Here is a 25,875-nt window from a genome sequence, read left to right on the forward strand (position 1 = left end):
ACCTGAACAATGAAACAACATTTGAGAGATTATCTATTCAATCCAGTATAACTGCACTTTGAATACCATCACTAACAAGCCAGAGTCTCAACATATCCAGCTTTAGAATGTCCTTGGACCTCATCATCAAATGGACATCTTGAATGTCTTAGAGCTACACAGAAATCATCCCAACTTTATGGCTGTCCCATCACTCAGAAGAGGTCAACTTACAACAAATTGGTGCCAAGTGAAAGCAGGAAGAGGAAATGGCTCTATTTCATTGACTGTCACAGGTTGGAAGTGATTAAAAACATGAGTTCTTATACAACTCCAAAGCCTGACATACATTTGTGAAATGAATCCCTTCTGAGAAGGGCTCCTTGAAACCTCTTGAGGTAGAAAACCTTATGTTCTGACTTGCAAAAATAAAACTGTACCTGCCTGGGTACAAATCCTCCACCAAACGATGAACCCACGGCTTAATGGTAGAAGCAGGAGGAGAAAGAAACTGGGGGGCTCCTTCATTTTCAGGCCAGCCACGGGATGGAGCACAAGCTCAAATCTTTTTTTAAGCAGGAGAAAAAGTAGGTTGGTGGGAGAAGGTCCAAGTAGGTGAGGAAAATGTCACCATTAAGAAGCTGGCTGTCCACCCAGACCCTCTGGACCACAGAATCACAGATTCTCCACATGAGCCTGCTGCTAAGCACTATGACATACCCCTGGGGTATGCATCATGTGGGTTCTAAAAGATGTGGGGGAAAAAATGAGACAAAGAGTCTGCCTTCAAAGTTTGCTGAGGATTTGGGTTTCCTTGGGGAATTTATTCAAGCATGAGCTTCTGCTCTGTCAAACAGATGGGCTGTTTACATTGCTCTTCTCCCATTAGGATTCTAAATTCATGTAAAGACATGGCAAGAGAAGATAAATAAAGTATTCTAATACCTAAAGATGTTGGATCTTAGATGTATTCCACCCCTGCAGAAACATAATGTATTTTGCCCTGCAAGAGTCCTGCACCCCATACAGTCCAGATCAACCGCTCTGAAAGGTCATGAGGGGCTCACAGAAGCAGAGGGGTAGCTGGCACAAGGCAGAAGACGTCACATCCAGCACAATGGCAGGGCAGAGGGAAGACCCGGGCCTATGCTTCGCACTTGCTGTTGTTCACACACATCGCATATCCTATTGTGTGCCCACAGTTTTAACATCGTTCCTATGCTCATGGATTATTAGGTTTTCCCCTGGCACTTATTTATTCATTCTAAATGTACCAAGACCCTAATGTATAAATGGAAAATTCATAAAAGAGAAAATATAATTTAGAAAATGATAAAATGCCAACTATCCGAAACTCAATCGAAAACCACAGTGAAAAAGCATCTTTCACTTCTCAAATTAGCAAAGAGTTTTAAATTATAATACCCAGGTCTGGCAAGAATGTTATAAAAGGAACCTTCTCTTGATGATGATCATGATGATGATAGCTATGAGAGCTCTTACACCTAGTCAGTGCTCAATAAAGAGTGGATGAATAAATGAATGAGAAGTTCAAGAAATGCTGCCTTCCAGTTCACCTTGGACTTAGCCAGGCCCACCCACACTTGCCATGGCTTTTCCCTGCAGAACATCAAAGTCACTGCAAAGCCTCCAACAGACAGCTATTTTATGAGGTCCTATCTGCTCTAGAACAGTTTATCATTCTGACAAACAACCTCAGGGTAAATGGCTGTCTCCCTTCACATTGAAAATTCTCCTTGGCCCTGGTTGAAAATGTGATGAGTTTTGCAATGGACTTGAAGTTCAAAGTGTGATTCATGTTCTTTGAGAGTAATCTGTCAAGAGAGCATTCAACAGTATAAACTATTCTCTCTAGGAAGGCGTGGCTAGTGGTGTTTTTGTTTAATGCAAACCCATTTGGTTCCATAAATACATAGGTGAGCCACAGTAGTGGTAGTGGGCTACCACCATTTGTTCATCTTGGGGGGCGGTTCTAGGGGGTTGACTCTCCCTAAAAGGAGTCCTCAGAACACATTATGTGTCAGAAAGAGATAAATGTGAGGAAGTATTCACACAGAAAGCACAGGATTCCAGAACAATTAGGACTGACTTGCTCTTACTGCAAATGAGAAAAGTGAGGCTCAGAGAGGTTAGGTAAGTGCCCCATGTTAAACAGCCAGTACAGGAACCCTGAGAAACTGGTGCCCAATCATGGTCTTCTTCCACTTGAACTGTGTGGGTCAAAGAATATTTCATGGAGCACCAGTTCTAAAAGATTTTCCAGGAGAAGGCAGAAGGGAGAAGGTAAGAGAAGTTTTTGGAGTGGTATAGTCTTTCTTCACCCAAAACCAATCTCAGGAAAAAAAAAAAAAGATAAAAATTACTACAGGGCCAAAGACAGAACCGCAGAAATAAATCAATAACCTCCCCCAGGAAAACTCCTGATCTGAAATACTGGGAGGGACTATCAGTGTTCCCTCTATTTTTATTCTTAATCCTGACTCCTTCAGAAATACTGTGAACTGGACCATTATTTGTCCATCTGAAATCTAAGTTTTATCAGCATTGTAGTTATGCCATTTCCAAAGCACCTGATGAGCTTTGCTCCTGGCCTGGATAGAGTGGTAGATGTAATGTGTATTCCGTAATCACTGCCCAGAAAAGATGACCCTTCTTGGTAAATTGCTCCTTGATTATTTTTACAAAAGCTTCCTTTTTAAATAGTCAGAACAAGTTTTTGTATTTTCTGCATTATGGAACTGTCCCTTAGCTTTAAAATATAAATAATTAAATAACTTTTCAAGGTCACTTTATGGCAATTAACTATCATGGAAAGAAGATGAAATCCCCAAAAGGATATGTTCTGATAGGAGAGAAATCAGAGGACTTTGTCTAGGTAACCTGTTTCAGAGTTCAGAATGTACTGGATGAAATACAGGCCTCTCCTAGACATTCTCCCTCAATTCTTTAAGATTCTGCAAAGCATTTTAGCTCTCTTTGTTTTATTAAGAAGCACTGGATCAGGTATGGCTCATTCACTCTTTTCAGCATAATCACTTCCCACTCTGGAAAGTCCCCTGTTGGGTCCTCATCAAACTAGCCTTGAGATTCTCGCAGCCCGTTCCTGCCTCTGTTGTGTTCAACTCTCTTGAACAGTTGTGAAAGAGATACTCAGAACTGAGCATGACCGTAAATGGAGCAACTGAGTTTCTTTTGAGGATCTCTTCCCTGCTTCAGAGAAATGCATCCAGGCCATGGCTTATACACCTGCAAAGAGAAATGGGATGGGCAGTTGGGGGTGAGCACAGCTTGCACAGCTTGTGAAAGAGCTCAGTGGGCTCCTCTCAGGGGAACTGAATGACAGAAGCTGAGCCAGAAGCTTAGCTTAGGGAGGTAGGAAAGTAGAGAGGAGGCAGGGGCAGAGGGGAGAAGTGACTTCCATCCCAAGCATATTCTTCAAAAGCGGTACCCTCTCCTAAGTATTTTAAGGTAAGGTACAGATGTACAGTTAATAAGATGTGAACCTTCATGAAATATGTGATTAAATGACCATTGGACAGACTTTGGGATATGAAAACTGAAAAATGTCTCCCCCACTAGCCATAGGTACAAAGCCCCTCCCACTCCAGCAGCCTCACACAGGGGTCTCAGACATTCTACAAAGCCTCTGTGTAAAAAAGCCTGAAGGGTCTTTTCTTTGTTGCTTGACCACTCAGAATGGAAATGTTGTCTCTTTTGACTTAAATGGGTACTTGAGTGTATCTAAAGTAGCAGGGAAGTTCTCTGCTCCTAAAGCTTTCAGATCCATTTCTGATGGAGACTATGTGGGACCCAGACATAACCTGTGAGCAAATCTGGACAATTCTGTCCTCTACTCTGGGCACCTGAGAAGCAAGAGAAAACTTGTTAGAGTTGAAAAGGAAGAGCAACCAAGATTTATGAAGAAAGATTAAAGCAATTAAAAGAGAGTCTGACCAAGACATGACAAAGATGGGGGGGGGGGGTTAAAAGTCCATAAATATTTGCATCATGAAAAATATTCTGTCACACACATGTATACACACACACACACACACACACACACACACACACACCAACACCCCAACACCCCACAGAGGGGTTGAATGCTATCCTTTAAGGAGTTTAAAATAGACTGGTAGGAGAATTATTGCATACCAGAAAGGGTCTAGTGTTTCCTCTCAAGGGTACTAAACCCAAGGGTTAGCTTGGGGGAGGCAGAGAGGAATTAGCGGCAAAAATGGGAGTTATTTCTGTCCCAAGTACATTCTCCAAAGTGCTATTCTCTTTCATGGGCATATATGATGGCAAAGAAGCCAGTGTAGGTCAACTTCAGGATTTATAATCATCTCTCCTTACTATAATTTGGTGCAATAAGACGTGGATGAGGAGATAATTTGAGATAATAAGCTATTGTCATTGCTGTGTGCCTTGAGGTAATGACCTGTTGGCTGCTATTGTTGCTGGACATTGTGAAGCCAAAGGACTTGATATAAACTGCTTCATTTGAGATTGGCAAAACAGTACCAAAAGGGCCTCTGATAACCTTATTGCATGCCCACCTTAGAATACAGTTACTGGGGGCGCCTGGGTGGCTCAGTCGTTGAGCGTCTGCCTTCGGCTCAGGTCGTGATCCCAGGGTCCTGGGATCAAGCCCCGCATCGGGCTCCCTGCTGGGCGGGAAGCCTGCTTCTCCCTCTCCCACTCTCCCTGCTTGTGTTCCCTCTCTCGCTGTGTCTCTCTGTCAAATAAATAAAATCTTTAAAAAAAAAAAAAAAAAGACTACAGTTACTGGCTGCCATTCTCGCTCAGAGTTTTATATTCCTCTGAAAATCGTGTAGCATTCCCATTCTCCCAAGGTACCTGGACTCTCCTAAGAGAGGGAGGAGTTTTGATAGGAAAAGATGAGGCCTGCAAGGTTGTTAAAACACAAGACAAGTTCTTCTTGGGTGTGTCCTAAGGCATTGGAAGAAACACTGACCAGCAGGATACAATAAGAGATCATCCACAAAGCCAACAGATTGGAGCTGCAAAGCACTGCTGCTCCCAAATCCTTGTCTTATCACCCATCTTTCTGAGGAACCACACATTAAATAGTAAGACATTTATTTCATAAGTAATATACATTCACAGTGGGGGAGATTAGAAAACACATCTAAGCTGTGGCCAACTGCATCATAGTTACCAAACTTTCCCACTGCCTGTATTCATGCCCTTTACAATGACTTTGCAGATCTTTGCACTAGAAACAATATCTATTTTCCTCCCCCACTGATTTAGGCTTGGGCATGTGGGCAGAGTGGACTATGTGCCAACTCCAAACCAAAGCCTAAAGAGTAACATGTATTTCCCCTTTCTCCTTTGCATTTCTGCCATTGCCAGGAGAAGAATATGCCCTGGGGGGCCTGGGGGGCGCAGTCAGTTGAGGCTCTGACTCTTGGTCTCTGCTCAGGTCATGATCTCAGGGTCACGAGACTGAGCTCTGGGTTGGGTTCAGCAAAGAGTCTGCTTCTCTCCCCCTCCCTCTGCCTCTCCCCCACTCACACTCTCCATCTAAAATAAAAGAAGTCTTTGGAAAAAAAAAAAAAAAGAAAAAGAATGCCCTGGTTAGCTCACTGGTCCAAGGAAGATGAAATACATAGAGTAGACCTAAACCCAATCCGCAGCTTGCAGCCACAGCTAGCCAAGTTGAGCCCAACCTAGAATGGCCTAGATAGAGACATGGTGGTGTGTGAGAAAAAGTGACTGTTGTCTCAAGTTACTGAATTTTGGGGTGCTGTTACACACCAGTGCTATGGAAAAAGCTATGATCTGTAAGTATAAAGAGAAAATAAACACCCATAATCCTACCATCCAGAGATAACCACTATTTGGTGTGTGCTTTTTTCCCTAGTATTTGTTTATATATCTGTGTGTGTGCTATATGTATATTAACTTTTATAAAGTAATATATATAGTATATGTGCTTTGAAACGTTTTTTCACTTAATTTGGAAATTTTTTCCAAATCAATAAATAGTTTAAAACATATTTTAACACAATTTAATGAATAGTGTTCTGCAATACTGATGTAGCATATATATTTTTAAATTTTAGCTGCTGAATTCAAATGGTAGCTGAGTATATTTTCTTTGTAAACAATACAAAAATATGTAGACTAAAGTGCAAGTCTTACTTTAACACTCGCCTTCCCGATATATATTCATTCCCTCCCCAGATGAGCACTATTAAAAGTTTGATTTATCTCTATTTGGACCTTTTTATTATGCATTTATTGCAGGTACAAATACACCTACACACATGGAAGATTTTAAAAGTGACTGTTATTATAATCACTTGATAATCGGCCACTTTTTCACTAAACAGATTCTTTTAGAGGTTGTGCATGTCACCATGTAGATTTACCTCATGATGTTAGATTGCCGAGTAATATACCAGAATGTGGACATGCCCCAATTTACTGAAGTACTCCATCATTAACAAACATGTGAGTTGTGTCTACGTTTTTGGACTGTTTGGTGAACATCCTTCTTCATGCCTCTTAGAGTATGTATGCAAGTGTTTCTTCAAGATCAGGACAAGGAGGGCGACTAATGACTGTTATAGATACTGTCAAAGTGCACTCCAAAAGGCTGTGTCCAGTTTACCTCCACCGATAGCACGTGAGAGGACCCATGCACACCAACACCAACCAAGTCCTCTGCATTTATTTCTAATTAATTTTGCAGCTTGTCCCAGAATTTCAGCTTCCTAATCTTGAAAACGGCCATGACAATTCTTACCTCATCACATTATGAAAGGAAATCAATTACAAACTTACCACTATTAGCTGCAGTAGCATGGCTCTCATTGTCCTCCTCATTGCCTGCTCGCTCTCCTCCATCCCAGCCCACTATGCTTCTCACACTCATACATTTCACACATCTCCCTAGGCCTTCCCCATCCTTCCTAATTCTCAAAACCCAAATTCTCACTGTCTTTCAAGGTTAATTGCAGGTCCCTCCATCATCATGTGGTTCACTGGCCATTCTTTTTGGCTCTCATACATGCTCTTGCTGTGCCTTTTTTTTTTTTTAACTTAGAATTACCAGCCATTTAATAATAATGTTAAAATGGATGTTCCTTACTGGTTCTTAACTCTGTATGAGCCACTGTGCCCAATGCCTCTGCAGACAATATCTCCTTCATCATCACTACACTATTATTCTTCTCATCTTACAAAGGAAACTCCAGAAGGCCCCACAAATGTAAATACCCTGCTCAAGGCCACACATAAGTGGCAGAGCAGAGATTCAAAGCTACATCTCTATGCTGCAAAGCCTGTCATCAACCACTCTGCAATGGTTGCTACCATCTGCTGACCCCTTCAGGAAACTGTAAGTCCCTGAAGGCAGAAGCAGAACCTTTGCACTGATTTGGCAACATAACACAATGGCCTGCACAGGGGGACACTCAATGATTGTGTTGATTGGTTGAGTCTCTACCTTTCAAGGTCCACATTCTAGGCATGAATCATCAATCATTCCCACCACGGCACATGTCATCGTTTAAGTCCTTGGGAGAGAGCGAAGACTTTATTAAGTAAACACTGTGTACCCACCCCTTCTGCAAGAGCTATTTGGGCTACCCAAGAAATAGATCATACAACCCCTTGGCTTCAGGAACTTTGATTCCTATTTGAAGGATTAAATGGAGACAGTTGGAACAATTGTTATGAATCAGAATGCTCCAAAACACCTACCTACAGAAGAAGACCTGAACCAAATCAAGAGTCAGAGAGCATACAGTAAGTGTTTGGGAAGAGAAAGTCTCCATGAAGCTGAGGTCATGTGAAATGGCCTTTGAAGACAGAGTGGAAGGGGGCAAGTGGGAGGGAAGACATTACCGAGGTGAGGAATAGCCAGAATGAGGTCATGGATCCAGATTTCCAAGTCCTCCTTCTTTCCCATGCTCTGGGCTTCCCTGCTCCTCCATTTCCCTCTATAAAAAGTGGGGATAATAATATAGTACATCGCTTGTACTTAACAAAAATAGTAAAAATGATCTAATTAGGCCATGCCTGTAAAGCACTTTGAACTCCACTAGAGAAAGGAAGTGACTATAAAAAGGAAAGTTATTATTAGCGTGAATGTGGAATAGCCTCCCCCCCCCTTTTTTTTTTAAACCAGAGCAATTCTGCTTTCACAATTAATGTCAGTCCTAGAAAGCAGTGGCCTTGCAGATTCCTGCATAGAAAACCTTCTCTATTTCTAGGTTTCAGACAGAGACTTTAGACTGAGAATAGCAGTTCCACCTGGAAAATGGAAATGGTGAGAAATGATGAGGTCCCACTGGTATCTGAATGGATGAAAGATTCTGTATGTAGGAAGCAACTTAAATAAGCCAGGTGATAAAGATGATTATGAACTAGCAATTCAGTTGGAAGCCTGAAACGTGGCCAGTCTGGCCTTAGGCTGAAATGACCAAATCTCATACTTAAGCCCATTAGAACATGTTTGCACAAAACTGTTAAGCAATGCTGGTTGGCTGTAGCCAAAAAAACAGTCCGCACAGTAAGTGCATTGTTCCCAGCATAATACTAAGATCTTTCAAGATTGGAACATTTCCCCCTGGAAAACAAATTTTGAAAAGGACAAAACTGCCAACTACCTGAACTATGGGTTTAGGGGATATCTCTTTCTTGTTGGAGAGGATGTGATAGTACTCCATGTTGCCAAGATGGCAGGGCTGTGGGCAATTTGTAGATGTGGTTAGAGGGAGGGAGATTTTAGATTAACCCAGAAAGGAATTTGTAATACTTAGAGCTAGTGCAGAGTGATACAGGCTTCATCTTGAGATGCTGATGTCCCAACACTGGAGGTATTCAAATGCCAAGAGAGAGACAAGGGGAGGGGTTCCGAAAACAGGGAAAAGTGAACTAGATGACTTATAGTCGCCAATTTACGCCTATGATTAGTGTGTTTCTTCATCATCGAAGGTGGCTCTAGTCAATATCAAAGGAACCTGGATCCAGGAAAGGGGATGGGGGCCAGTTAAAAGTCCCCTTTGCAAAATGTTCTTCAGCTGCAAATTATTCAGCATCAACTGTGAATACTGAAACCGCCCTGGCTTCACCATTTCCTGAATGAGAATTAGCAGAGTTTGGGATTTGGGGATCATTTTTCGCTTTCCAAAAAAACTTTAAGAAAACAACTATGCTATGATCTGACAGGAAATGTAGCATGCCCTGCTCTGGATTGCATCTTTTTCCAGGATCCTGTTAATCCTGGTGTTATGATGGCCCAGGGAGCCCAAGGTATGCTCTCGGAAAAGACACTGAAGGATGTAGTAGTAATCGTAATATCATGGCAACAACAACAATAAAGATAATAATGAGAACACAGCAACTACCACTGAGAGTATGCCTACTGATTCTGATGCTATCCTAACTAGTTAAACTCATTTAACCCCATTTTATAGATAAGTGGAGTCAAGCTTTGGAAGGAGTCAGTTTGGATCCATGTCCAGGCATGTAACCATTATGCTACACTCTTGACATTTTAAATTTCTTTTTCCTTGTAAATATGTTTCTACATCATCTGTTTTATGTTCTGTGTTTCCAGCACCTTCTCTCTGCCTTTTTTAGAATGTGTGCTCTTGGAATCCCTAGCAATAGCCCTGGTACCAGGCAGATCGAGCCCTGTCATCTCTCATCTGTGTTACTTTCAAGGTATGTAACCTCCTCATTCTCATCAAGCCTGCTCTCTATCTATGGACCAGGAGTAATAATGTCTACCCCTTATATCTACTTTGAGGATGAAGAATGGCTGTGTCTGTGTTGCCCCTAGCATGATGGCTAGCACAGAGGTCGCCCTCCGTACATGAACTCTATCACGGAGGAACACCCTGAAACTCCTGTGTCATCTGTTTCCAAATGTGGAATTTTTCACAGGGCATCATGCTGACGATGAAAGTGGCCATTCTTGCCTGTGACTCTAGGCCACTTGCCAATATCTGGGCCTTTAAGACACCAGCCCAGGGCTAGGCAGGCAGGGTCCACCAGAAACCTGTAGTTTGATTGATTTAGCACCTGAGACATGTCAGAGCAAAGACCAGTCTCCTTGGTGTTTACTGCAAAAGCTGCCAAACATGCTCAGTGAGCAGGAATGACTGTCTCCCTCTCTCCGTGGCCAGATTCCGGAGCCCGTGGGAAGTCAGCAGCAAACAAGATTCCATGAAATCCAGTCAGGATGCTTGAAGGGGGTGGGGTGCTTCTAGAAGTTACACATTAATTGGGGTAAATTCAGATTTATCTCACATCGCTTGTAAATTGATGGGAATCGGAATCCTAGGACACTTCAAAGAGCCCTGGTAATCTTCAGGTGCTGGGAATTATTTAGTAAAAGGCAGCAGGAAAAAACAGGGCTATCAGCAAGTCTTTTCTCAAATAAAAGGTCCACAGAATGTATCCACAAAGCCGACGGCTGCTTGCATCATTACGGGTGATAGTTATGCCCTGCACCAAAGTGCAAAGCACAGGGAACACAGGTCTTGAAAGCAGAGATGGGCATTTGCTTTGCAAGAATTCAAGTGGAATAGGATTGTGTGTTTCCATGTAAGAGCCACGTGGTTGTAAAGTGTACAAGAAGTTTTGCAAACAGATCCATTTCCCGTGGACAGAGATCATCTCTTGAGAACTTTATTTTTACTTAACACTTGTGCTATGTTAGGGTGACCTACAGCTCCATGTGTCTGGGACTGAGGGTTTCTCAGGACATAGGACTTTCAGTTGTAAAACCAGGACAGTCTGTGGCAAACTGGCTGAGTCGGTCACCTCTCAGTGCTTCCTAATCCTTTAGATGATGGCCCTTTCTCCCCATACTCTTCTTCTTCCCCCCACCAATTTAATCAGTAGTTCTTCACCAGCACATTAGACCCCTCTGGGGAGCTTTGGAAACTCCCAATACCTGGGCCACACCTCAGGTCCATTATATCACAAGCACTGGCTACAGGACCCAGGCTTCGTGCATTAGAGTTTAGAATCACTGCTTGAAGCAGGCACCAGATTAGGTGGGTGTGGGGATGTGAGGGCTAATGCCCACTCCTATTTAGAGGAAATCTCTGTAAACCCAAACTCCTCATGACAAGAATAATCTCCAGCTAATTGGTTTGATAAATTTGTATCTTACTCTTTTCTAAAAATAAGGCCCACCAGGAGATGCTCATGTGCACGCACTCATCATCTCTAAGCATTTTAGAAAATAACTGACATTTATAGTTTTATAACCAACTAAGGTTGAACAACAACAAAATGAATTGCACTTGGATATTACTAAAAGACTCTTATCACTGAGAATGCTAGCAATCTTCCTACCTTTGAAAATATTTTTCTTTTTTCTTTTTTTTTTTTTTTTAAAGATTTTATTTATTTATTTGAGAGAGAGAGAATGAGAGACAGAGAGCATGAGAGGGAGGAGGGTCAGAGGGAGAAGCAGACTCCCTGCCGAGCAGGGAGCCCGATGCGGGACTCGATCCCGGGACTCCAGGATCATGACCTGAGCCGAAGGCAGTTGCTTAACCAACTGAGCCACCCAGGCGCCCTGAAAATATTTTTCTTAACCTGATTCCTGATTTTGCTTCAGGGCACAGAAGACAAAAGAAGCATGGGTACAAAAGGCAGACAGACCAGGGCTTGAATCTTTCCTCTGTTATTTACTCCCTATGGGAAGGTCACTGCACTCCTCCCTCAGTGAATCCCGATGTACTGATCTATAAGATGGGAGTGATAATGTCTTCAGAGTCATGAGAAGGTAAAATAAGAGAATGAATATATTGAGTTTTAACCAGTGTCTGGTACTTAGTGGATACTCGACAAGTAGAAATGTCTTCACCCACCTAGAGGGAAAACGAAGAAAGTGTGTATCTACCTGATAAATGATTACTGATTTGTATGGGAAAATCAATATCTGTGGGGGGAAAAAAATGGCTTTGAACTAAGGGCTCCCCTTCTGAGCCAACAGAATCATTCAGTCAGAACATCAGGCAGTTGAAATCCTTCCCCACCCATTTACACATAGTTACGTCCAGATCTCTGGAAGATACTGTGTCAAGATTTCAGCCACAGGCTTTGGTCAGTGCCTCCCTGAGCTGTCGCTTTTGATGTGGGCTTAAGATCTCAGGTCCCTGGGAATAAAGCCCCTTTCACCAGCAGAGACAAGAAGGAAAGGAACATGTGCTCTGGGCAAGGAACCAGCTCAGAGTTTAACCCAGTCTGGTCAGGAGAGATTGAGAAGGGGAGGGTGGGGAGCATCTGGATACAGACTGAAGCTTCTCACTCGGTGAACCGCCTGCACTTGGCATACAGGGGCAGCCTGAAAGAGGGAAAGACTTACACCATCCCCTCTAAGGTGGCGCCTCGGATCCAGCCATGCTCACCCTCACTCCTCACTTTCCAATTCTGCATGTTAGATGGGTACTGAAGGAATAATCCTTTCTGCTCACTACTCTGATTTTACAGAATGTGAGACCTTTACCCCAAGGCTTCTCACCCAGTCACGGGTAAACAAATTGGGTTTCTATAGTCTGGCATCCTCTTATTAAAGAATAATGATTTCTCTCCAGTCTCCAGATGTTGTAACCTCATGGAACAGTATGTGCACACTGCGAGCTCATTTCGTTCTCATCGTCATTCCAGGGAAGGTTGAGGGGGGCAGATGTTCTAGATGAAGATAATGTTTAGCTATTCACTGTTTACAGGCTTAATCTCCATTTTGTTCCTTGGAGAAACAGTGATTCTGGTGTAGGGGCTCCTTAATCTGGATGATTATCAAAATCACCCAGAGAGCCTGATAAAAATCCAGATTTCTGGGCTGTACCCAGATCTACTAACTCTGAATCTTAGGGGTTTTTGAGGGAGGAATCTCCAGATGGAGAGTGTCAGAATTGAATTGAATTATAGGATGCCCAGCTGGTGTCTCGGAGAATTGCTGGGGGGAGGACCCATACATTTGATGATCAGAAGTGTAAGAACTAATGTGCTCTCTGTGAACAGTAAAGGAGAGCCACATAGGACAAATGAGTTTATCCTTTACAGTTGTACTCAGTTGCAAACCAGGGATAATCATTTTCATTTTTCTCCCTGGATAAATCTCTAGTGTATGGCACAAGGCCACAGGCTCAGGCTACCAGTACAGTCTCCCTCAGACTTCTCTCTAGCCATCAGCAGACTCTCTTTTCTGCTTTTCTTTCTGACCCCGGAAAAAAACTGGCTTTTTGCAAAAGACCAACCATTCAGTTTCAGGCTTCTTTTTGCTGAAATGCTTTTTCCAAACCGATGAAATCAACTGATTTCTTTTAGGATATGCCTAAACGTTTCTTTTGAAATCAGCTTTTGAACTTAGCTTTCAACTATACATCATATTTAGAACATTTGGGGAGTCTACAGTAATCAGAAACTAATTATTTTCATCTCTGGGAGAAGTAATGAACATATTGTGATTCTTGGTTAGTCAGATGAGGCCTTTTCGTTATGATATCATGGTCTTGAAAGAACAATTGACCGTGGGGTGCCTGGGTGGCTCAGTCGTTGGGTGTCTGCCTTTGGCTCAGGTCATGATCCCAGGATCCTGGGATCGAGCCCTGCATCGGGCTCCCTGCTCATCAGGGAGCCTGCTTCTCCCTCTCCCACTCCCCCTGCTTGTGTTCCCTCTCTCGCTGTGTCTCTCTCTGTCAGATAAATAAATAAAATCTTAAAAAAAAAAAAAAAAGATGGCACATGATTCCTCTTCTAAGGTCATCACCCCGTTATTCGTGAAGCTCAGAATTATCTTTTCACACCACTCTGTTTCCAGTGCCAGATATAACCTGTGGGCAAAACATCTGGCATATGCCCCTTTCTGCCCATACCCACCATACGTGGGTATCCTACATGTTGGAATCCAAGGGTGGAACTCAAGTCAAAACTTCTCTGAACAATAATTACACAAAAGTGACCTTTTTTCCAGGTTTTATCCTTATTTTAATAGTTATGATAGAGCAGGAATAGTAGAAACAGCAGCAGGTATACCGTTAATGAGCACTTTGTATGAGGCCCACTGTGCTTTACTGAATCGTTGCCTAGTTTAATCATTTCAAATACCTTGCAAGGTTGATGTTACTATCTCCATCTTAGAAATGAGAAAACAGACTCAGGGAGATTCTACCCAATGCAATAGCTAAGTTACTGAGCTGGGAATTGGACCAGGTGTATGTGATTCCAAATCCATTCTGTCAGCTTCTGCCCTTTGAAACTAATCATGCTAAGAAGGCTTTTCTTGAGTTCCCACCCACTGTCCATCACTGGGCTGTGCCTGTTTTCTCCATTATGCGTTTAATATGTTCTGTTTATCAGGACTTTTTTTTTCTTTTAACTGTCTAATTTCTAAAAGCAAACTGAGAAAAAGTTGAAATAGCATTCTGGAATGACATCTGAGGTGCCGGGACTGAAGTGTTTTCTTACCCAAAGGGTCATAATAATATCTCACAGATGGTGCTTGCTACCCATCACTGTCTCTCCCTCTCTGCTGGCAGCTCATCTCCTTTTTAATCCCTCTCTCCTACTCTCTGCCTCCGCACCGAGTATCTGTTTATAAAAGAAAAGTGTTATAGCATCTATCCAGTGCTATCAAAAATATCTCACTTTGTCTTTCAAACAAGATAAGTTGCATTTGAAAAAACGAAGAAACGATGCTGAGGACACTTGAGTGCGTTGCCCTGTGACGGTGGTGGCACCTGGCAGAAGCGGGACTGGAAAAGCCCTTTGACAGCAAGTCCCTCAGGAATGCAACCAAGTTAGTCCAGACTGATGGGGCCCCCTGCTGCCTGCCCGGGGTCTCCTCTCGCTCTGCGGAGGATACTCTGCCCCGCATCAGTCCCTTTTCCCCTCTTCCTTTGCTCACCATTCAGACAACATTGTACGGTGGAAATGGCAGTCTTTGGGGCCCGAAAGACTGGGTTTGACTTAGTTCAACTTCTCACTGGCAACTTCTGAGCTTCAATTTCATCTGCGAAGAGAGGGTAACAATAGCCCCCTGCAGTGTTTTGGGGGATTCAATGAGATAGTGTGAGAAAGGAACATTGCATGGGGCTGAATCATAGCAGATACACTTCATCAGATAAGTGTATCTTCTAAGTGCTTTCTCCCCTTCTGTATTTACAATGCCCACCTACTTAAACAAACAAGAACTCACAGTTTCTCCTTTTATGTCCTTTAGGTTAGAATTTGACTATAATGCCACACACAGAAGTTGAGAGCTGAGTTGCCAGCAATATAATGGAAAAGTGGTACAGAACAGTTATTAAGAGTGAGGGGTCTGGAGTGCAGCTGGGTGAGTGGCTCTGCCACTGACCAGCTGGGTTGAGCAAATAGCTTCTAAGCCTCAGACTCCCTCTCGGTCAAAGGAGATCACGGTACCTGCTTCATAGTGATGATCCTATCTCAGCACTTAGTAGGCTTCCTGGTATAGGGCAAAAACTCAATACATTTCAGCTATAGTAATTACTGCTAATGAAGACTAATATTTATAAATAATTTAATTATAAGAAATCAGTCCTGCTTCAAACTTAGCCCTATAATAATGTCACTTTTTCCTGCATTCTGAGAGGAAGAGAAAGGAACAGAGCTGTAGGTACAAGCCAAGAAATGCTCAGAGTCCTAAGAATGCACAGGGAGTGTCAGGTATGTGAGTGGCCTGTGACATCTGGTGTCCTAAATCCAATTACTAACACATATGTAGTGTTTATGATACGTCATGCACCATTTTAAATGTTTTATGCATATTGATTCATTTCATCCTCAACAGCATTCCATAAAGTATTATTATGATCATTGCCATTTCATAAATAAGGAAAATTGGGCACAGAGAGGCTAAAAGATTTTGTCGAAGACTACACAGTTAGTGTCGAAAGTCAGGATTCGAACCCAGGCAATCTGGCTACAATGCTTACCCTCTATGCTATATTGCCTTTAAAAAATTGTAAAAAACCACTAATTTTAATATTGAGTTCTTGATGAAAGAACTTAAATTCCAACAACGAACTGCCTAACTGAGCTTCAGAGCACAACTCGTGTGTAAAATGGGGATCCTTCACACTTTCTGCATTCCATTTGGAATTCCATTCGTATATTTATTTAATCAGATAAATCCCAAATGAAGTGTAAGTCCTTGGGTTCCAGCCCTCCCTGGAAGCTAGGTCCTGGGGAAGAGCAAGAGCAGAAGAGCCCCTTCTCAACCTCTGAGTGTAGGCAGAATTCTAAGGTGACCCCAAAGAGTCATGCCTTTGAACAATCCTGTCCCCTTGAGCGTAGGCAGTACCCGACTGACTTCTAGCCAACAGAGAACGGTGAAGGTGATGGATGTCACCCCAGTGATGACAGTACAGAGGGAGGGTCTCCTGCGGCCTTGAAAAGGAAGTCGCCATGTTGTGGGAAAGCCTGAGAGGGGCCACCAGCAAGGACCTGCAGAGCAGCCCCCAGCGGACAACCAGCGAGAAAGCGGGCCTCCATCCCACAGCTACTCCGAGCCCAATGCAGCCCACAACGCTGTGAGCTTGGAAGAGGGCCCCGAGATCCAGAAAGAAATGCAGCCCACTGACAGCCTGATTCCAGCCCCGTGAGACCCTGAGCACAGGACACAGGTAAGCCAGGCCCAGACTTCTGACTCAGGGAAACTCTGTGATAATAAATATGTGTTCCTTAAGCTGCTAAGTTTATGATCATTTGTTATGCAGCAATAGAAAATAAATATGCACTGCCTTTGTCACCATGTAGGTGGATAAATTGCCCTTGACAAGACTAGATAATACTGGAGGGATTAAACACAAACCTTCTAAGTCATCTAACTCCTGAACACAGAGTGTCTTCGAGGCATTAAATTAAAAATATAAAAGAAGAAATACAAAGAGAGTAGAACTTAAATGTTCTCACCAGGAAAAAAAAAAAGATAACTATGTGAGGTGATGGATATGTTCATTAACTAGATGGGGGGAACCTTTTCAAATGTATACATATATCAAGTCACCACAATGTATACTTTAAATATCTTACCATTTTTTATGTCAACCATACCTCACTAAAGCTAAAATGAAGAGGAAGGAGGAGGAGGAGAAATAATAAAGGCAGATTCCCTAGCGAAGATAAAAAAAAAATACTAACAGGGATGTTTTATCCCTTTAATTTTTTTTCCCCAACTGGGCACTTTCCTTCTTTTCAAGGCTGTAGGCCAGAAGAGCAGAGAGCACCTCAGAAGTCTATCTCTTTCATTCTCCTGGCTCCAGGAAGGGCCCCACCTAAATCAAATGTAATGAAGAGGTGTCTACTCTTAAACTTCTCCCTTGACATTCCAATGACTTAAAACCTTCAACCTCAAAAAACTCTTTCTATCCACTAGAAGTTCTCCTTCCTAAGCCTGCTTTCCTCTGGCCCCTCCAGGAGTGGGGGAAAGCAGGCTGTCTGCTTCGTATGCACAGCAACACTTCATATATTTGAAGACAGATAAATCCCTCTTAATGCTTGTCTTCCTGAGGCCCAAATCCCCGCACCCCTACCCCATCTCTCCAGTTCCCTGATGTCTCTTGCAACGGCTTCTTGCTACCTATGTCCCTCTCTTATTAGACTGTATGAAACCCCAACCACAGGAGTCACAATTCTCTATCAGGATAGGAGATCAGAGACCCTATTTTACCACAGTATAGCTAGAGAGAGCCCCAAAGATTATAGGGGGGGTAGAAAGATCAGGAACAAGAAATGGGGAGGTACTAAGGAACCAGGAGCTGGTGAAAATTCTTCTTAGGGAATTAAACAGGTGCTGGCAGACGCAAGTAGGAATTATTTCAGTAAGAGACTTTATTGTGGGCATTGTAAAGAGAACTAGGAGTTGGAGAGAGAGATGATCTGAGTAGTTTGTATCAGTGGTTCTCAAAGTGTGATTCCAGGGCCAGCAACATCAGCATGCCTGGCAATATTCGTTTCCCAGGGCTGCCAAAATGAATAATCACAAACCGGTGGCTTAAAACAGCACAAATTTATTCTCTCATAGTTCTGGAGGGGAGAAGTCTAAAATCAAGGTACAGGCAGGCCCATGCTCTCTCTGAAAGCACTGGGGAAAGATCTGTTCCATGCCTTTCTCTTAATTTGTGGTGACACCGCCGGTACTGAGAGTCCTTGTCTCATAGACTCCTCATTCCAATCTCCGCCTGTTGTCACAGGTCTCTGTCTCTGAGTCTCTTCTTTTCTTGCAAGAACACCAGTAAAACTGAGTTACTGGCCCATCCTACGCCAGTACAACCTCATCTTAGCTAATTACATCAGCAATGTCCCTATTTCCAAAATAATGTTTCTCAAGTCCGGGGAAGGATATGAATTTTAAGAGGGTACTATCCAACCCAGGAACTAGTTATAAATGCAAATCCTTGGGCCCCACCCAAGACGTACTCAATCAGAAACTCTGGGGGAGGGGTCCAGCAAGACAGTTCAACAAGCCACCCAGGTGATTCTAACACTTGGAAGATTTGAAAACCACTGATTTTGATACGACTGAGACACTTTCCAAAATACACCAAAGTGACCTTGACTCAGATTTTAGAAATCCATAGAAACAGGAGAGTATCCTCAGCAACATGCAAAGTTACCAGGAGTAAACATCTGGACCGCTTTCTCTGAGATTGGGTCTGTGAGTTTATTTTGGTAGGGAAACGTATTATTTTGTTATGAATACATTTAGAGGGTGTCTTGCACTTACTGATCAGGAACCAATGTGTGACTGTTTTCTGTCATCATGCACTCAGGGACAGTCCAAGAAAAGACCAGAGTGGAAAAAGATTCTGATACTCAATCACAGTTAATAAAGGGCCCTCCATCCCTGCTGAAAGGACTCATCCTTGCCCGTAACAGTACAAAGGATCCTGAGGGAAGTAAACTCCACGATCCCAACAAAGCCCCAGAATCTGGTCTGAGATCCAGAAGTGACAAATCAGGGATCAAGGCAGTCCAGGAGGAAAATACACCAGCTCTTAGAGCACAGGAAGGAAAGAAGCCATCCCCAAAGGAAACATTTCTAGCTTCCCCTTTGCTGAATAAACACACCTGCCTGGGATGCTAGATGAAGCTCCTGAATTTTAGTACCGTCAGCAGAACTTCCTGGCCGTCTGGGAAGCTTCATGCTGTATCCTTCAAACTTGCTGAGTTTTTATTGCAGAGTGTGGCCTGGAGACTTTGACTGTCTCTCGGGGGTTAGTAAATGAAGGGACATGAAAAGAAAGTAAGATAGCATTCAAAAAAGTCCCTTGCACAGTGTGTAATGGAAAATAATCACACTGAAAATAAATGGCAACGTGTCCTTTGGGGACTCTGCGCTGCTGCCTGGTGCCTGGGTTTCTATCCTTCTGGAAGGAATTATGCAGTGATGGCGGCTTCTGCACAAGCTGCGGTCTCAAGTTTCCCAGACAATATCCTGACTTTGGATGTATGTCTCAGCCAGATATATGTCCATTGGCTTGGGACAGCACGATAGCTGCTTGGTGGCTTGTTAGAAGAGTGAATATATTAAGCGAGGCAGCAGTTTTTATTTTTAAAATTCAGGCTCTTTCTGACTCAAACATGCCTGAAGGAATAATATCGTATGCAGCCTTACTCCTCCTAAAAGCTTAAAAGCTTCTTGAGAGACAAATTGGGCCACTTAGATCCTCAAATATTACTCATATTCTGCATCTATTCTATAGTGGGGTTTGAGATTTGGGGCATTCACGTGCCCCTTGGGTTCTGTATTTAAATAGTGTGGATGTCACTGGTTCGCTGCCCCATGTACAGGCATGTTTGGGGGGTGGGGGATGAATGGGACCCCTCAGAGGTTAGGAGGATTTGATGAAACAAGACCTTATGTAGATAATACCTACCACCCTCTCCATATGCCAACTCACCTTGCTGGGTTCCTTCCACTCCACCACCCCTCCCTACCCAACTCACCCGCCCCTTCCCCCACACCTATCTATTTACCCATCCCTCCTTGCCCCTGCCCCTACCAACCCCAACCAACAGCCACAGGGCCTTTATACTTTCTCTGCCCCACAACCACGGCTCCTGGACAGCACACATAGCAGAGTCCCAAGTTCCATTCCCAGCAGGTGGACACATAGAGGGCAGAAAGAGAGGCATGTCTCCCCAGTTCACCCTCAACCCTCACTCCTTTCCTGGAGAGTAAATGTGCCCTTATGAGGCAAGGCTTGCTGTGCTGCACCTGCGTGTTCTAAGTACTCATCCTACCCCTGCCCGCTGTAGGGCAGAATCCCCAAGCAGCTGTGCACGAAAATACAGGAGGCAGTTATCCTGTGAAAAATTCACTAAATCCATGTGTTCTGAAATGCCTGGAGGACCTAGTGCGAGATTAGCCATCAATAACCAATGTCAAAGCCAAGCAAACCTAAAAAACTGGAAAAAGAAAAAAAAGCTCCCTAAGAAAGAGCTCAGCAGGCACACTTCCTGTTCACTTCAGCATCAGCAGAATATTCAGCCAAACCAGGGGGCTGGCAGGGTAGGAGGCGGTGAAGAGTCAGGCTGGAAACGGAGCCCTGTTAGGTCTGTTTTTTAATCAGCTTTATTAATGAGCAGATTTATTTAGATGCCACTAAATTATGGTATAGCGTAACAAGTGTTATGCAAACAAAATATGCACCACCTGAAATCTTTCTGGTGGCTTTGCCAAATACTCTCATAAACACTGTCAACATACAACATCAGGAACACTCCCATAAGGTGTAATGTGAAAGATAAGGGGGTCCCCTCTCAGCTATTTTACACAGCTTGAGGAATCTTTTTAATTAGAAAATATGAAATGTAATGCATAATGTCCTAAACAAGGTCCCGCCGGATGCAATATTCTGTGTAGACTTTAAAAAAAAAAAAAAAAAAGATCCTTTTTGAGTCTCATGCTGTTTTTGCTTCTTTTGTACATAATTACTTAACATCTCTCTTTTGTTCCCAGTGTTTTTGCAAACTTTTTTTTTTCTTAGCGCTCTTTTATGGGCTTGTCTCTCTCGCATTTCCTGTCATGGAGTAGGAGGATACTTTTTTATTTTGTAATAAGGTTGCTTAAATCGCTTCCTCAATCTCTCTCTAGAGAACAGGGTTTCAATAAAAACATTTCATGGGCTCTGAGAATGTCTTTGCTTTGTTGCTCACTGCTAGGGAGATGGGGAGAAAGTGGGAACTATTGTCATGGATCCGGGCCTGGCAATGAAAGAACATACAAGTCTAGAGAGATTAAGTACAAATTGGAAGGGCGGGGGTTGTGCTCTGCGCTTTCAACAGCAGCAATCCGCCCACCTCCCTCCCTCCCGGGGGCAAACAGGAAAGCAAAGTGTTAGGTTGCCTTCCCACACTCCCTTGCCGGCAGCTTTGCTCCTTCTCAGGGCCCATTTGTGTGCAGGCAGGTAGTGATAGGGTCACTTCTTTTATCCCCCTTGAAAATATTTATGGCTAAACACTGGAAATTGCCCTGGGAAGTAACCCTATAAATTTCCTCCTGACCCCCACCTTCTCCTATCTTGAAACTCAAGATGAATTAATCCCAAACTGAAAAAAAGGGAGGAAGAACTTTCAAGGGTGAAATTTGATAGCAATTTCTTATCTTATTGGCAACTCTCCAAGTCTACATGAACCACTTTGTTTGGCACGGGTGACTGACCACTGGCTGGGAAAACACAACTCCTGCAGGGAGCTTCCAAGCCTCAGCTGGAGACGGCTTCAAGCCACTCCACCCTGTCTTGGAGAGAGTGACACCTCATTTTGCAGACTGATAAGCATGCGTGCCTGACATGAAAGGAGGTCACCCCCTCCAAAACACTGTGGCAAGAAGTGAGCATCTGCAAACTAAATGGGCCCGCAGGGGCTTTGCTGGGATTTGGTGTGAGGCCTCCTCTGCCATGCGTGTGAAGTTTAGGAGACTCCCTCTCAGCAGGCTTCTCTGCCACTTAGGTCAAACGCAAACGGCAATCCTCTCTTGTCTAATTCCACTCAAAAGTGACTACACTGCAACTGGGACAAGTACTCAAATCAGCTGCCAACTCAGTTGCCTTATAAAAAGAGGACCGATTGGCTCATCGAAATGAAGAAGTAGGGAGATCAGCGATCAGGTGTGGTTCAAACAAGGTCCTGGGGCTACACTTTGTGGTTCTCTTGGCTATGGATAGGTATAGGATCTCCATGGATAGTTTTTATTGATAAGCTATTATCAGGACAGCTACAAGAGTTCTGGACCTTATACCTACACATGACAACGTCCATCCTAATGTTCGCAGCAAGAGTCCTGAGATGTGTCTTGACTGGATTATATCGATCATGTACCTTCCTCCTGAACAGATGACCATGACCAGAAAAATGGAATGTGCTTATTGTCCTCATTAAATGAACTAGGAATGACCGCTGGAGCATGGAATATTAGGTTCAACTATCTGAAACTGCAATAGTCAATGATGTCTTACTTGTAAAAATAGTAATTTCATACAGTTCAACCTAACACATGGGATGTGTACAGAAAAGGATGAAAGCCAAATAAAAATCCAAGTAGTTAAGAAAACAGGTAGGAAACCAACATGTCTAATGTGTGACCATTGCCAGGGGGGCTGACAATATTTCTCTGACTGGCTTTACTGTATAGTAGCTATGTGAAGTTAGGTAAATTTTTCAATTTCTCTGTGCCTTGCTTTCCACATTTACGAAATGGAGATTACGATAGCATCTACCTTGAAGGGTTATTGTGAGGATTCAATGAGTTAAACACAAAAATTTTAAACTAGTACCTAGCTCTCAGTAGATTATAAGCTGTTATTATTACTGTTGTTGTCATTTCTGGGCAAATGCAATGGTCTCCATTTTCCATCACCACGGGGCTTCATGCATACTTGGGTAATGTGCTATCTTGTAACCAATAGCAATAGTTGCATTCCCAGAGCGTTAATGTTCTGGGGTTATTAAAAATTGGGGCCATCATTCAATTACATTTCATCATACTGAGAAAAGGTTGTTTTCATTTGTGCGCTTACCCACAGCGGCTCTGCAATCACCACACTCTCAAAACCAATTACAGTCAGTGAATTACCCAAAGACATAAAATTAATGAAATTTTCTGACAGAGTTGTTTTCTAGAAAGCACAGAGTGGCTAGAGAGGCACAGACTGAAATAAGATGACTGGTTTCATGTGCTTCTCAATCCCAAAGGGAACGCCAGCTTGCACATTCTCCCCCACCCTCTATAAGGGAGGTTGACTTTGTTGTTTGGTTGGTTGGTTGTTTTTAAATCCTGGGCCTCAGTATTATCAGTAACATCCTAGGAAAATTATCTTGGTTTATCCTTCTACCTCGAGCATGAATTTTATCAAAACCATCCCAGGCTAGATGGGCAGCCACACTACCCTGGGGGAACAGCTCAACCCTTGCAAGAGGCCCGCTGTCTCCCATTTCCTCTGCTCTGCCCTCAGTGGGAACCGGGCTGCGTGATGGAGTAGTGGCAAGGGGAATGCCAGGTGGCAGAGATGGAAATGGAGGGTTTGGGCAGGGGAAGAACTGTTCTAAAAGATGTGCAGCGCAAGCCAACCGCTCCCCAGGCTGCGGCTCCTGCCTGCAATCTCTGCTGTGAGTGCTGGAGCGTGAGCAGAGGGGAGCAGATGTCCTCTTCCTTAAAAATAAGGTGTTTAGACAGCATGGTGTTTAATCATGCTCAACTACAAACTTCTAGGACTCAGGGGTTTGGAGGCTCTGGTGACATCCCTCCCAATCAGTTCTAGTCTAAATTTCCAGGGGCACCATCTGTTAACACCTTTTATCCAGGGGTAGATGCAGATCTAGGCTCCAAAAAATATAAAATCACATCAGGGCCGTAGCCTGCTTTGTGTCCACCAGAGTCTCCAACAGAAGTGCCTTCAGAAAACTGTCAAGGTACCATCTGGGCCAAATGTGGTTTATACTGATCCACCTGGCTAATAAGGCTATTGTGGAGGAACCACCTTTAATTTATGTGGTCTTTTGCATGATGCTGAGTTGTCATAGCCACCAAGATACCAGCCAGCCTACCAGGCTAGTAAGCTCTTTGCTTGCATTATCTCACCGCACCCTCATAACAATCCTCTGAGGAAGACGTACTAGCCCCCTCCTGCATATGAGGACACTGAGGTTGGGTTCAAAAAGTTCAAGTAATATGCCCAAGATCATAAAGCCTAATACGTGATATAACAGAGTCAAGACTTGAGCTAGGCGTCTGCTGTCTGCTTCCGCAATAAATCTTCTTAAAGTGCCTGAGTTGCAGGCTCCTTGGTGGGCACAAAAACAGATCACTAAATTTCTTTGGGCCCCCCCTCATGGCACCCAGCACAGATCTATACACCTACAAGAGCCTCACAAATCTCCTTTATGTGCCTTTCCTATGAGGTTCAGCTGAACCCCACTTCAGACTTCCAACAGCTGCCCTGTCCATTTCTGGCCTTCACTTCATCTTATAATTCTTGTCATAATATCATCCATGACTACTGTGCACCAAACAAAAGCAAGAACTATTAGTTTTGGAAACCATCGCAGGTATGAAATGAATTCAGAAAATTTGGCTCTCTGCCTGCTGAAACTTGAGGAATCAAGCAAGCACATGTTGTTGGTCAAGTTTGGGGATTTTTCTGAAGACGTGTGGCTCCCTTAGCTTTCGTTCCACATTCTTTGGGTGCTTGACTGGATGTTCCATGTACAGCATTAAATTTAATTTCCCATCCTCGATAACATCCCAGAGTTGTTAAATGCACCAAGGTACTTGGTAATTTATCTTACTTAGGTTATTCACAGCTCAGTAAGCATGCATTCATTATCATAGAAATCACTTTAATGTTTAACAAACATATCTGGCATATTCTCACCATTCATGTTTTCCATTTTCACCTAACCTGTCAAGAAACAAGCTATATGTATACAAATAAACAATTCATGCAGAGATGACTTTTCACTGTGTCTAAGAAAAGACATTCAGTTTTCAGATTCTCTTAGGAAAGAGGTTTCTCATTCCTCAATAGGCTCTGTTTTTTGAGTTTGAGTAGCTATTCCTCCAGGATGGTGGGGCCTCCGTCCATTCAAGACCCTGCTGAAGATTCACACCCTGCATGAAGTTTTCCCTGAGTAACAACACATCTACTTCTCACTGTCTCAGGATATATGTATGCAATTTGTACAACATTCCCTGTCCCAAGCTGATAACTCTGTGGTTGCTGTTCCTCATGAATTACTGGGTCACATGAGTGCGGTCTCTTCCATTAGACTGCAGGGATTTACCACAGTTTCTTCTGTTTCTTTTTGTTTTTCCCACACTCTTTTGTGCTTCTCACGATGTTGTGCCCTCTGTTAACACTCTATAAATGCATGTCAATGTTGGGCACCAGGGTCTCATGTTTCTTTGAAAATATCCTGCGAAGACCCACCAGACAGCCACAGGGAAGGTATCTTAAGGAATGTGAAAAAAATACAGGCTGCTCCTTTCTTTCAGGTTGCCAAAAAATGAGTTGAAAAGGTAAGATTTTATTGATGAAATAATAACAATGTAAGTCAGTGTGAGAGACTCTTGGTGTTCTCCAATGTGCATTTTTAATGAGCCTCTCCCGTGATACAAGATACAAACTGGCAACCAGTCAAATCATTCAGGCTTGTCCTGAAGAGTTTATCCTACACAATGCTGTCTCACAGAGTGTTTAAAAATTCATAAATCAGCTGCCAAGAAATTTGTAAAAATAGGACCTATCACAAATATATTTCTAGCTTCTCTTTAAAAATGAAGTATGTTTCTCTTTTTGGAAAACGAAGACAATGCTGGACCCATATTTCCATTTCAAACATCCCAAT

The 25,875-nt window shown here is 43.1% G+C and overlaps 1 long non-coding RNA gene across 1 annotated transcript in view; it reads right to left on the reverse strand.

The window, feature by feature from the left end:
• Positions 1 to 19,467, reverse strand: part of LOC144381122 (uncharacterized) — a 325,453-nt gene extending 305,986 nt beyond the window's left edge. The window contains exon 1 of the long non-coding RNA XR_013445745.1: positions 19,096 to 19,467. This is a non-coding gene — a long non-coding RNA (uncharacterized LOC144381122). The remainder of the gene's footprint in view (positions 1 to 19,095) is intronic.
• Between the last annotated feature and the right edge of the window lie 6,408 nt (positions 19,468 to 25,875).

This window comes from Halichoerus grypus, chromosome 2 (genome assembly GCF_964656455.1).
Source record: "Halichoerus grypus chromosome 2, mHalGry1.hap1.1, whole genome shotgun sequence".
NCBI lineage: Eukaryota > Metazoa > Chordata > Mammalia > Carnivora > Phocidae > Halichoerus > Halichoerus grypus.